At 41.1% G+C, this 13388-nt stretch overlaps 1 protein-coding gene and 1 non-coding gene across 3 annotated transcripts in view; both read right to left on the bottom strand.

Annotated features, from left to right (window-relative positions):
• The window catches only part of BEND6 (BEN domain containing 6), a 50698-nt gene that overhangs the window by 35517 nt on the left and 1793 nt on the right, over nt 1–13388 (bottom strand). The window lies entirely within an intron of this gene.
• Nucleotides 11689–11819, bottom strand: LOC132375495 (small nucleolar RNA SNORA18). Its single transcript, XR_009506043.1, has one exon. It is a non-coding gene; the product is annotated as a small nucleolar RNA SNORA18 (small nucleolar RNA).

The following is a 13388-nucleotide window of genomic DNA, read 5'->3' as shown; positions in this document are numbered from 1 at the left end:
GCAAAGTACCTTCTGATGAATAATAAAATGAATAACTGTAGGCTTTAAGGACCTTACATTTTCACAAGTTTTGTAAAATTTTCCAACAAACCTTTTTCCCTCTCCACACACATTTTTAACCACCATCAATTGTATCACATCCTAGCAGATTCCACCTCAGGTTGTACTGAATTAGTGTTTTCTCAACCTCTTTGGAAATATTCTCTCCCACAGTTGTTTCACAAAGACTATTTATAATGGCTAATTTGTGAGTCACTCTAAATTAATCAGCAATTACTCCTCAAATAAATAAGAACTGAGCAATATCAGTAACATCTGTTGATTAGTCAAGAGCCAAGAAAAACTCAGAGTCATTTGCCATGTGTTTTAATTATGTTGCTCCTGATGTCCTCATTCCTTTGAATAACTGTTTTTGCTGAAAGGCAAATTGTCTTAAGTAAGTTTATTTTTTTCTGGGCACATGCCTTAAGCTACTGCAATAAAACACGATTTAATTAACTCACTATCGGTAAATGACTTTCCTTGCTTGGCTAACAAACAAACCACACAGAAACTTATTTTGGTTACAGACTCATTTTCATTTCTCATTTTCGTGAAGAAACTCTGCTGTGATATTTCATTTAAAATTTTCTAATTGTTGTGACTTGCTGTCCTGTGAGTTGGATGAATGCTGAGTTTGGTAATATGACATATATATGTTTTTTTTTAAGCACAGCTATAGTGTCAGTGTATAATACACACAATGCTTTGCCATCTAGTTTGGTAACAAAATAATCCACACGCCACTCTGCTTTAAAAGCACTAAGTCAAATTTTCTCTTTTTTTCTTGCTGTGGAATGACTGGCATACACTGGTAGTAAAAAAATAAAATGCAATGTCATACAATGGTATGACGATATGCACGACACTAAAACAATGTCAAATTATTACAACGGCATCACCGTGGTTTGTGCTGCACTGAGCAGGCTACCCCGTGTGGTCTCTGTCACAACTACTCAGCTCTGCCCTTGCAGCATGAAAGCACACAGGCAATCTGTAAACACAGCAGTGTGGATGTGCTCCAATAAAACTTTACCTGTGGACACTGAAACTTGAATTTTATACAGTTTTCGCATATCATGATATGCTATTCTTATATTGGTTTTTTTCAACTATTTAAAACTGTAAAAAACATTCTTAGCTTACAGGCTGTACAGAAATAGGAGGCAGGCAGAGGGGCAGCAGGTTGGTGAACCCAGACCTAGGGGCTCAGTTATCACATTGAAAAGAAGTTCAGTTGTGTCACATGCTTCCTTTTCTGTCATCCTCATTTCTCTTCCTGGCAAGCAGAACAACTGCTTTAAGTTCTTTCTCCCCAGTGCCTTACTTCACTGCACATTATTACTAAACATTTAGAGCAGTACTTGAGAGACACAATATATAGCCAGTTAGATCAGACAGCAAATTGTTATTATTTGATAAAACTGGATTTTGCCAGATTTAACTGGTAAAATCTGGATTTTGCCAGATTTAACCGGTCATCATCACTAAATAATAAGTATTATTTAGTGATGGTAACAGATGCCAGAGTCCTGGTTCACAGGGGTTGCTGATAAGCCCAGGGTGGGAGAGGGGGGGACTGGGAAGTTACTGATTAATGAGTATAGAGTTCAGTTTTGCAAGCCAGATGATGGTGATGGTTGAACAACAATGTGAATGTACTTTAGGCCCTTGAACTCTACACTTAAAATGGTTAAGATGTAAATTTGATGTTATGTGTTTTTACCACAAAAAAAATTGGAAAAAAATTAGTTTGCAAAAATACAGATTTTGTAATATCCTAACTGTACTAAAATTTTCTCCTGCTGATATGATTTCATTAAAGAGCAAATCCTCAAGTTTCTTCACAAACACACAATTCATTCAAGACCAACCAGAATGGACATATCAGACCTCTTTTAGAAGCTCTACTTTTCAGTAGATTTCAGGCCACTGTTCTTACATTCACAGACAGGTGGGTCAAGGTTTGTACTACCTGCCAATTAGCAAATTCAGAATGGGTATTATGAATATGGCTATATATTAAACACTACTAGTTCCTATAGTTGGTAAAAAAATTTACCATGGAGTTATCTGCCACTCTTTATTTATTTATTTATTTTTTTTTTTTTTTTTTTTTTTTAAAGATTTATTTATTGATTGATTGATTGCTATGTTGGGTCTTCGTTTCTGTGCTAGGGCTTTCTCTAGTTGCGGCAAGCGGGGGCCACTCTTCATTGCGGTGCGGGGACCGCTCTTCATCGCGGTGCGCGGGCCTCTCACTATCGTGGCCTCTCTTGTTGCGGAGCACAGGCTCCAGATGCGCAGGCTCAGTAGTTGTGGCTCACGGGCCCAGTTGCTCCACGGCATGTGGGATCTTCCCAGACCAGGGCGCGAACCCGTGTCCCCTGCATTAGCAGGCAGATTCTCAACCACTGCGCCACCAGGGAAGCCCCTCTTTATTTATTTTTAAAAATAAATTTATTTATTTATTTTTGGCTGTGTTGGGTCTTCGCTGCTGCACGTGGGCTTTCTCTAGTTGAAACGATCTCATTGCGGTGGCTTCTCTTGTTGCAGAGCACGGGCTCTAGGTGCCTGGGCTTCAGTAGCTGTGGCACGCAGGCTCAGTAGTTGTGGCTTGTGGGCTCTAGAGCGCAGGCTCAATAGTTGAGGCGCACGGGCTTAGTTGCTCCACAGCATGTGGTTTCTTCCCGGACCAGGGCTTGAACCCGTGTCCCCTGCATTGGCAGGCGGATTCTTAACCACTGTGTCACCAGGGAAGTCCCTGCCCCTCTTTATATTTTATTTATTTATTTATTTTTTTGCTAACAGAAACCATTTGATTAATTCCCAGGTAGTTGTAAGGGGCAAGATTAAATATAACCACAGCCATGAGACTCTCCCAAGATACGCGGTTGGATGAATAATATGTCAATGGCTTTCAATTTTTTTCCAATCTTTTGTACCTCACGGCAAAATATACATTCTACATTTTGATCCAGAAAACACACATGCACACATACACCCACACACACAAAACTAAAACAAAATTTCAGGAAACATACTCACTTTTACTGCATGTGATGCAGTCTCTCAGTTTCTATTCTATCTACTGTATTTTATTTCATTTTAATAAGTGCTGACTGATCACAGCATGTTAAGTTGATTTCGCAACTCACTAATGGGTTATAACCCATACCTTGAAAAATGTTCTAAGCAGCCTCCAAGTTATGAAAAAGACGTATGAGAAATAAGACACAGAGAACGGAGAACTTTGTAACTAATGAAAGCAAATTAAATTAATAAAAATATAAATTATTAATGCATTTAGGTTTACTTTTAATATGTCAATAATACAATTAATGCAGGAGTTCAAAAATACAAAAGCCGCCTCTGAAATTCTAAGAAACAAAAGGCACCATATTTTTTTAAAATAAATTTATTTATTTTATTTTTGGCTGCGTCGGGTCTTCATTGCTGTGCGCGGGCTTTCTCTAGCTGCGGCGAGAAGGGGGGCTACTCTTCGTTGTGGTGCGCAGGCTTCTCATTGCGGTGGCTTCTCTTGTTGCGGAGCAAGGGCTCTAGGCACGCAGGCTTCAGTAGTTTTGGTGCACTGGCTTAGTTGCTCCGCGGCATGTGGGATCTTCCCAGACCAGGGCTCAAACCCATGTCTCCTGCATTGGCGGGTGGATTCTTAACCACTGTGACACCTGGGGAAGCCCAACGGACCACATTTAAGGAAACTAAATGAACATCAAAATATCATTCAGGTATCTCACCTCCCTTTGTATTTAAATAAAAATTCTCTGTTATGAATTAAATAAAAGTCATGAAAGGCAAGTACGGCACTACAATAAAACTTAAGTACCCTTTCAAATTGCCAAAAGTTTTGGATTGTTTTCTATACATATCGGTTTTGGAATGTACAGGCATAGAAGGTCCTCTTCAGTACTCAAGTCAGAGTATGAACTGAAGACACCCCTCTAAATGAGTTCCAAAGTGCCAGGAAAATAGTGCCAACATATTTCTAAATATCCAGTGGCTGGTTTAATGTTCTCTGTAAAATGGGCTACTAGCTTCAGCTCAGCCTTTGGCAAGGCATGGAGGAGGGACATGTCCATATTATTATTTTTAATTATATATACACTAGAAGAAGGCAAACCAGGATTGGAATGGCTCTGAGTCAACTACACTTCAATTTTTTTAAAAATTGAAGATCTAAAAAAAAAAAAAAAAAAAAAAACACCAAAGATCAGAATGGCTCTGAAGGGTTAGGTGTCCTCTCCTGCAGCAAGCACAGCGCTCTACTGAGCAAAGCAAGTGCTTCCTCATCAAAGTGTTCTTGACTTCTGGACAGAAATTACGGGGTTTTACTAATATCTATTAGGGAGCATTTCAACTCACTCTTTTTCCTCTTGCCATTTCCAAATGCCATCTAACGTGTTTTCAATTTCCAAGTTGTTCCAGAAATATCCCAACTAAAAAGATGATCAGTATACTTTAGGATGATTCGGCAATGCTGCCAAACTATGATTGCATGACTTAGACTGATTGGAGACTGTGTGTGAACCTCAGAAACACTAAGTGTGTTTGAGGGACTCTAGACCTGAATCATTTTCAACTTCCCATGATGAGAAAGGAAAGAAAAACAGTCTCATCAGGCCAGAGTTTGTGGATGCACTTTTACTAAAGCTAATTTAACCAATGAGATGTGATGTCATGCACTGTCATGCATGTAACCATTATCTAGGAAAGGAATTCATTTAGCTCCCCATCCTGCCCTACCTGACATCCTTAGACCTTTCCAATCCTGTCTCCTTCATTTAATAACAATAAAAATATTGTTAATATTTACTGAGTACTTACTATACCATTCAAAGCGTTTAACCTGTACTAACTCATTTAATTCTCACCGTCACGCTCCAGGGTAGGTCCAAGGATTATTCACACTTAACAGATGAGGAAACTGGGGCCCCAGTGGGCCCTGGCAACCAATCCCAGTTGCTAACCCATAAGAAGGACTCGAGCCAGAAGTTAGAAACTAATCATCAAGTCAGCTTTTCAGCAAATTCTATCATCTCCAGTAACTAGCTTTTGCTTTCTTTGCTTGATGAAGCTCTTACAAGGCCCTCCTTGCCAAGTTCTGCCTCATAGTCCCATTTCCCCAGAGACTGGAGTCTTGACAGGATCATCAGAGCTTCTCAGGACTGTCATCCTGCTCAGCCACCAGGGCTGGAGACCCGCTCTTTGCCCCTCTGATCCCTTCTCCCCCCAATCTTTAAGCTGCTCTCTAAGCCTGGAGGTTGACACGCTTGGGCTCCCTTGCCCTCGTCCCAGCTGGGTTCAGCCAACAGCATGTCCAAGCAGGAGATCAGAGGGAAGGAGAACAGGGAGTTAGGAGGATGTATCCTCCTGCCTCCCTTCCTAGGGGGTTGCCTTGTCTATGTGACCCTCTCCTTTCAGGTTGCGATAACCACTTCCTTCCCTCTCCCTGTAAGCCTACAGCTGGTGACATTTCCATTATGACGAGCCCTGAGGTACAGCACTGTTCCTCCTGGTTTGCCTACACCCAGCTGCTATGGTCAGAATGGGTCCTCCCAAAATCCATATGTTGAAATCCTAACCCTCATAGGTGATGGTATCAGGTGATGGGGCCTTTGCGAGGTGATTAGGTCATGATGGGGGGAGCTGTCATGAATGGGATTAGTGTCCTTATTAAACAGTCTCCAGAGGGATCCTCAGCCCCTTCTGCCAGGTGAGGACACAGTGAGAAGTCGGCAGTCTGCAGCGCGGAAGAGGGGCTTCACCAGAACCCAACCATGCTGGCACTTGATTTAAGACTGCCAGCCTCCAGAATTGTGAGAAATACATTTCTATTGTTTATAAGCTACCCATTCTCTGGTATTTTGTTATAGCAGTTTGAGCAGAGAAAGACATGAACTTTCTCTTCTGTACCAGAGTCTTTCTGCTGCTCCTGACCTGGCAGGAAAGCCAGATGCCAAATGGCTCAGTCTCTGTCTCATCTGTAATGAGACAGTGAGACCAGCTCATTTTCATCTCGATGTGTTCAGGAACAAGATGCCTACAGCAGAGAGATAATAGTGCAGAAATCAGAGGCTGGGAGCATTGGAAGATAATCTTCACCTGCTCCACAATGTCACCTGTCCCCTCAAATGTCTACGAAAAGCCTGTAGCCACATAGAGAACAGACTTGCAGTTGCCAAGGGGGAGGGGAGTTGGGGGAGGGACGGATTCAGAGGATGGGGTTAGCAGATGCAAACTAGTATATATAAGAATGGATAAACAACAAGGTCCTACTGTAGAGCACAGGGGACTATATTCAATATCCTGTGATAAACTATAATGGAAAAGAATATGAAAAAGAATATACATATGTATAACTGAGTCACTTTGCTGTATAGCAGAACTTAACACAACATTGTAAATCAACTATACTTCAATTAAAAAATAAAAAAGTCTGTAGCTGTGTGTGTGTGTGTGGGACCACCTGCAAGTCTGCACAAAAAAGTATATGCAAAACTCAGAGGGACTCCGGATAAGTTTTCCTATGGTTCTAGGGCCTCCAAAATCTTTTCTAAGGAATATCAATTTTTGTGAGTATTTATCTCCTTGGCTATTCTTATGTTATTACCTGTCCCCACCCTTGATATTTATGTGCCGTTTCCCCATTTATCAGAAACACAAGTGCAGAGTTACACCTAAAGAAGAGTAAGAAAAATGAAGAGTTCTATTTTAGGATGACTGTTAAGTCATGTAAACCATCTTCCACTTCACACTTTTTTGATTAAAGTAGAACATTCTATCCATCTTGAAAGTTGAGTGCAAGATGAGATCATTAAGATTTTTGCTTTAAGGGACCATATTCTAGAACATTAATAAGTTTCAGACCAATTTTTAAAATTCACAAAATGTAATGATTTTGATGCAGGAATCAATGCCTATGCATAAAAATCAGGAGTGATGCAACTTTCAAATATTAATTTATCTTACCAGTTATAACATGAAAGGACAAGCTAATTTCTCTTTGAAATATCTGCCATGTTAATATCGTATACTAATGAAATTAAGTGTATACCATTTACCAATGTGTCTATTAATTTTGTACTTTAATAGTCTTTAAAGTTTAGGTCTAACATAATTAATCTGCTGAGTCACATATTTCAGATAATTTACTTAATCAATCATCTTAACTGCTTTGCCCCCTCATCTACTACCAATATTAGATACTAATATTATTTCAATACAATATTATTACTACCAATTTCTTGCTCTAATATTCTTTTGTACCCTGTTGAAGCAACATTACATTCCCTGATGAGGAAACCCAGAACATGGTCCTGTGCCCTGTGAGTGAGGAGAAGTAAACAGGGACCATACCAGCCGACTCCTGGGGTGCTGGTGCCCCTTAATCCAGGCACCAAGACCCAGACTCCATCAGCTCACCTGGGGCAGACTGCCAGGAGGTGGGGGACACTAACTGTGACCCTGCAGTGTCTGCTCAAGGTGGGTTCCTGCTTCACTGCAGATGGCCCCAAAATGAAACTGTGCAAAGAATAGACCCAGAGGGATCTGAGACACTCAGGAAATTGTGGTTCAAAGGCTGTCTCTGGGTGGAATGCGTGAATATTGTACGAAACCCTTCACAGCCTACAGGGTCAGCAGGGAACCTGGAGGACATAGAACCACCAGACTGAGAGAGTAGGACAGCCTGGAAACTGGACTTGCCCACTGGAGTGAGGAAGTCCCATGATGAAATAGCCAGCCTTGTAATGTGACGGAATGTGATCACAGTGACAGGACATGGGGACCTAGTGTCCTGGGAATATGGGGGGCGGGGTTCACAGGCACGGCAAGCGTGGGAAGGCAGAGACAGTGGGTGGATGGAGCTCAGCCACTAGGATGGGTGGGCGGTCTTCCACACCACAGGCAGGGTTATCCTGGTAGGAGCCAGGGCCCCGGCTCCCAGGTCTCCGGGGAAGGCTGGATGTTGAAAAGCCTCACAGCCGATGCTAAGGCAGGATGTAGGAGGAATGGCTGCTACGTTCACCAGGATATCCAGGAGTAGTTTCTGGGAGCCTGATACGAAGTCCTTGCCTCTCTTTTAGCCTTAAGACTACAGAGATCCTTGCAGACTCAGCTGAAGACTGAATTCTAGGACCAGTGTTTTTTGCTCAGAATGGGCTTATGCATTCAAACATCTAGATGGTTGTGGAGTGGCCCTAGATAGTTAATACAGGCTTCCCTTCTCAGGGCTGAAACTGACATCCCAATGAAAGTTACTGAGTGAACTCTCTTGCCCCTCTCCCAATCTGTTTAAAGTTGCGGGAAGACAAGGAAACTCAGAGAACACTGTCTCCACTTAGCCGTAGGGTGGGCGGTGTTCGCCTGCACTGGGGAAATGTCCCTGAACTTGCATAGGTTAGAGCTGAGTGCTTCCTCAGCTCGTCCTAGGCTGATGGTGCTCCAGACCCTTCTCCCAGTCTCAGGGGAGGCACTTAGGTGATGTGATGCCGATGGATGAGAGAATGATTTGATGCTGCAGAAGCCTTGGTATCTGTGTGGATTTGTATGGTTTTGAGGATTCTCTTTTTCTTTTTGATAACTCCTTAAGAACCTGGTGAAAACTATGGACCATGTCCCTCCGAAGAGACTCACAGTTTTACATATAATTTCAGGTCCCTAGAATCCTGTTCGTGAACTCCAGGTTAAAAGCTCCTACAGCAGAGATAAGACCAGCAAGAACAGGCTTTAGGTTTTTGGCTTTCTTCTGTGAAATGTAAACTTTACTGTATGCTAATTCAGTGAGTTTGCTATTTGTTTCCCTGTCTTACTCCATAAAGTATTTTGGAACCACAAAGACATTTTAAGACATATTTTTCTTTCTGTTCCTAAATCCATGAGATGTCATTACACTGGGATAATTTCAATACTCTCTGGAACTGTGTGTTTTTGAAACATCTTTTACTAATTTTCGGTTACTCATCCCATTTTCCTTGATACGCTTGCTATCTCTGTTCTCTTAATGACATTCTTTCAGGCCATCAGCATGCTGATGCATTAGCATACAAAGCTACTACCACAAAATATTTAACGCAAAAGTCCTACAAAAAATTATTGTAAGAAATGGAGATAATTTAGCTATTAAATATTGCTGTTGTTTTATTAAGACAATCTGGAATTTAATTCATAAACATCAGTTAATCAAGAATTTCTTCATCTCATAACATATTTACTATGTAACTTATAAACCTCTTACTGTACTTTTTTCCCTTTTTTCACTTAAGAATATTGAAATGCTTGTAATGAACATGGCAACTCTTATCTTGGATCTAGAAGGCAATGCCTTCTGCTTTCAAACTTGCTTTGTAAGTTGCCCATTCTTAGAAATGGTGGAAATATTTCACACTATCTGAATAATAATGAACAAGGCTGCAAAGTGATTTATAGCTCTGAGAGCTTTATAATTTGATTTATGAACAGCTCTCAGATTTTCTATTGGCAGTTCATACAACTATGAGTAAACTTTCTGGCCAAATGACTCAGTATTTTGCTGTATGACTAATCCCGCACTCATTGTGGAAACTGTGGAAATGAATTCTATTTGCTTGTGGATAATAAATGATTACTTTCCAAAAACTGTCTGCAAAGCATTATAGAGTAGATGAATTCAATTATACTGATGTTTTTAAACTCTCAAACTCAGCAGACTTTTTTGAGAAGCCTGTAATGTTCACAAAAAAGAACAACCCCTCCCTCCAAGCATTATCATGGATTTTGCCACCCGTAGGACAACAAATCCTAATTAGGCTCTAAAATTTCTAAAACATTAAAAGAACAATTTGGGATGATGTCATTTGAAATATTTTCTCTTACAATGATGCCTTTAAGTTATTTTCCAAGTTTTTATTATTGTAAAATAAAGTCCTTTCCTGGGAAATATTTGCTGCAAATATTTGATATTATTGCAAATAACAATTGTTTTTCCTTCAAAAATGCAAAATTTAAAAAGACAATAGTGATGCGTCTATATGATGGCTCCCCTGATTCTGGTGGCTGGAAATTGCCTCCAAGATTATGTTAGTTGCTGTAGGTGCTCCCAAATGATGTAGCTCCTTGAACTTTCAATACAAGAACATGTATATGGTTGGCGTAGGCCCTGGTCTCAGACTGCCATGAAAACTACTTGGGAATAAACAGGCATACAACATGTTTCCTCAGATTCCTCCCAATTCCTTTCATGCCATTGATTTCTGAGAGTTAAACACTTCACTTAGGATCAAGAAGGTTGCCAGTCCAAAATCAGTATGATTTATTTCAAATCATTTATTGCTAGAGCCATTCTTACCCAAACTTTTTGTTTTCAAGGGGGTAACATTCCAATGGAATGTCTCTGTGTGATTACCAGTTGGGGCATCTACTCACTTCTATCGAGGTTTGTAATAAATGCTTACAAACAACCAGGGCTACATTCCAAGGCATTCCTTCTCTTTCCCTAAAAATCCTTCTTCTAGTCTGAGCGTTAGTAGCCAGGGTTGGTGGGGAGGAGCCCAGGGGCAGGGGGCCATCACAACCAGTCAGGGTCAGTTTTAATTCTGCAGAGTCAAAGGCAGTCTGAGAGCAGAAAGAACTGGTCTGGGGGACCCAGGGAGCATGAGGACAAGTATCTAAACCACAGACGCATTGGAGAGGTCATCTTCTCCCCTCCCTTCAACTCTCAGTTTCTCTCCCACTGCTGGCTCCATCTCCCAAGTTGTACCCCTGTCCTGACAAAAGCCCATGTGTTGCCCTTTACTCAGGCTTTACTTGCATTTCTACCCATGCATTCTAGAGTTAAATTTCTCCAAAGACCGTAGACAGCGCTCTTGCCTCTTCCCCACATCCTCGTCCCTCTCCAATCCACTCCCGTCTGGGTTCAGCCTCTCCCACTGCGATGAGCCAGTTCCCCGGAAGGTGTGCAGAGGCCTCCTCATCACCGGTCCTCAGCCCTCGGGCTCCTTACCCCAGATGTGCATCTGTCCTGGGAACCACTGAACTGGAAGCACTTCCCACGTGTCATCTGCTCTCCTTCTCCAGTCCACAAGGGGAAGATATCTCCAAAGCTCTGATTCCAGTTTTTTTTTGTTTTGTGTTTTTACTTTCTGCACAAAGTGTAAAGGTTTTTTTTCTTTTTATTAAATTATGTGCAACATAGGCAAAATTATTTCAGTCAATAAATTTTTAAGGAATTTCACATGTTCTGATTTTTTTCCACTGCCAATCACCTTTGTTCCTCCGAAGTCAGAACCTTCAAGATAAGGTAGCCCTTGCAAAAAGAAGTTTTGCTCAATCCACAGTTGTCATGTCAGTCCGTCCACAATCCTTTTAGTTGGGCTTCTTTGATCTCCAATGGAATATGGACAAACTTCAAAATTCCCCACCTGTAATCTTTGGGATCCAATTTCCTCTAGCAGCTTTCTTTAGGACCATGTTTAGGGTCAGGAGATGGATCTGCCGGGTTCTGAACTTTAGATACCCTTTAAAAATGCATTAAGTTCAAATCATATTCACTCCTAAGCTGTCACACCCTAGAACAGTAGAGATCATTGGGATGTGCCAATACCTAAGATAAAAAAAGTTTGACTGTTTGGCTTTTCACAGTTCACTTGGCAGCTCTGTCTTGTAGTTCTTCCCCACAAATCTAACACATAGCTCTATGAGTAAAGGAAACCACATAGTTACTCTACGAGGTGTTTCCAGCAATGTAGGTTTACAGAAAAAGCCCCATTGGGATAGACCTCAACTGATACCAGTTCTTTCTACACTTTCTCTTCCATAGTCATTTCATCCACATCTGTGACTTCAACTATAATTGATGCGGGTGATTCCCATCTGTCTCTGGTTCTCAGTCTCCAGTCGTGTTTTCATGGTTAATTTCACACGGATGACCTTCTGACACCTCTGCCCCTCAGTGGCTCTGAAACTCAGTTTGTCACCTCTGCCTTCACAACTCTTCCTTCACCCGAGCCCAAAACTTGAGTCCTCTGCAATCCCTGCCTTTCCCTCAATTGGTCGCCACATAGCTTAGATGGATCCTTCTCTCCTTTTCTATATCTCTCCCTGACCCAAACATCAGGAATTTGTGCCATAACTTCCTACCTCTAGGGAGGCACTGCAGAAGATGTTTCTGTCATGTTATTAAAGCCCCTTACTCTTATCTTTGGGAGCAGAATGACTCAGTGATGAGGGGCCTTGGGGAGGGCCTGGGGCCACCAATGGGCAGGGCTGGTATATGAAAGGTCCCTTCTCACACACGGTCCTGCCTCTTGCTCACTCGTGCTGCAGGCCTCGTGGATTGGAGAGTGTCAGGCTCTTTTTAGCTTCTGGTCTTCAGGTGAGAAGTAGTACAGGTAGGGTTCTTTCCTGCTTTACTGTTGGGAAGGACTGTAATTCTTTAGCTGTGACTGGGCGGGGGTGCACTTAGTGGAAAAGGAATAAGATGCCCCATTTTGGCTTTGAGCCTAAGCTATGCTCTTCAATCTGACTTCACCCTGAATGAGGTTAACATTTTAATTTCCTTTTGGTTCCTTGTGTGTGTTCTCAATTTGGCTGAGCATCTAAAGGGAAAAAGGGCTGCAGGGTGGGCCATCTTCTACATACCAGATACCAAACTCTCTTAACTAATTTCCCCAACTCATTTGTCTTCTCTTGGGTGACAGTGCTAGCTCACTATCATAAAAAGTCAAAAAATTATATATACTTTCCTATCTTCATTTTTGCATTCTTTGGGATGAAAGATTTGGCCATGGACTTTCCTCCTCCACCCCTACGTCCAAACTTTAAATTTGTGAATTTGATATAATGTCACTTATTCTTTTTTAATGAAAATCTATCAGAAAGAAAAGGTATGAATTTTACTAAATTAACTTCCAAAAAGGATTGATTGGTTGATTTAATATTTATTGAATTCCACAACGCATTAGCATCACACAAACACACAGAAAGAAGCAATTAATAACATGCCATTATTTGGAGAAGGGAGTGATAAATTAGCAACAAACAAAGCAGAAGACAATGGAACCTAAATACTAAGTTCTCTCAACGATTTGGTTTGCTTATTATCATTATTAGTATCCTTGAGATAACTGATGCAAAGAACAGAAATGAATGCATCTAAAAAGAAATATCTATAATCCTACTGCAGGGCAGTTAAGTATTTGCCTGCCAAAAAAGATAAATGATGTTCTTGTGTGCACTTCAAACTTACAAACGGCTGCAGCAAGACTCAGAGTGATAACAATTGTGCTAAAGTCGTACCTCAGAAAATCATAATTGCTATTTAGTTGCTTTCTGTTGTTATAAATGCAGAGTTT

Source organism: Balaenoptera ricei, chromosome 11 (assembly GCF_028023285.1).
Source record: "Balaenoptera ricei isolate mBalRic1 chromosome 11, mBalRic1.hap2, whole genome shotgun sequence".
Lineage (NCBI taxonomy): Eukaryota > Metazoa > Chordata > Mammalia > Artiodactyla > Balaenopteridae > Balaenoptera > Balaenoptera ricei.
The sequence above is the reverse complement of the archived record's forward strand: the minus strand, read 5'-3'. Positions and strand labels throughout refer to the sequence as shown.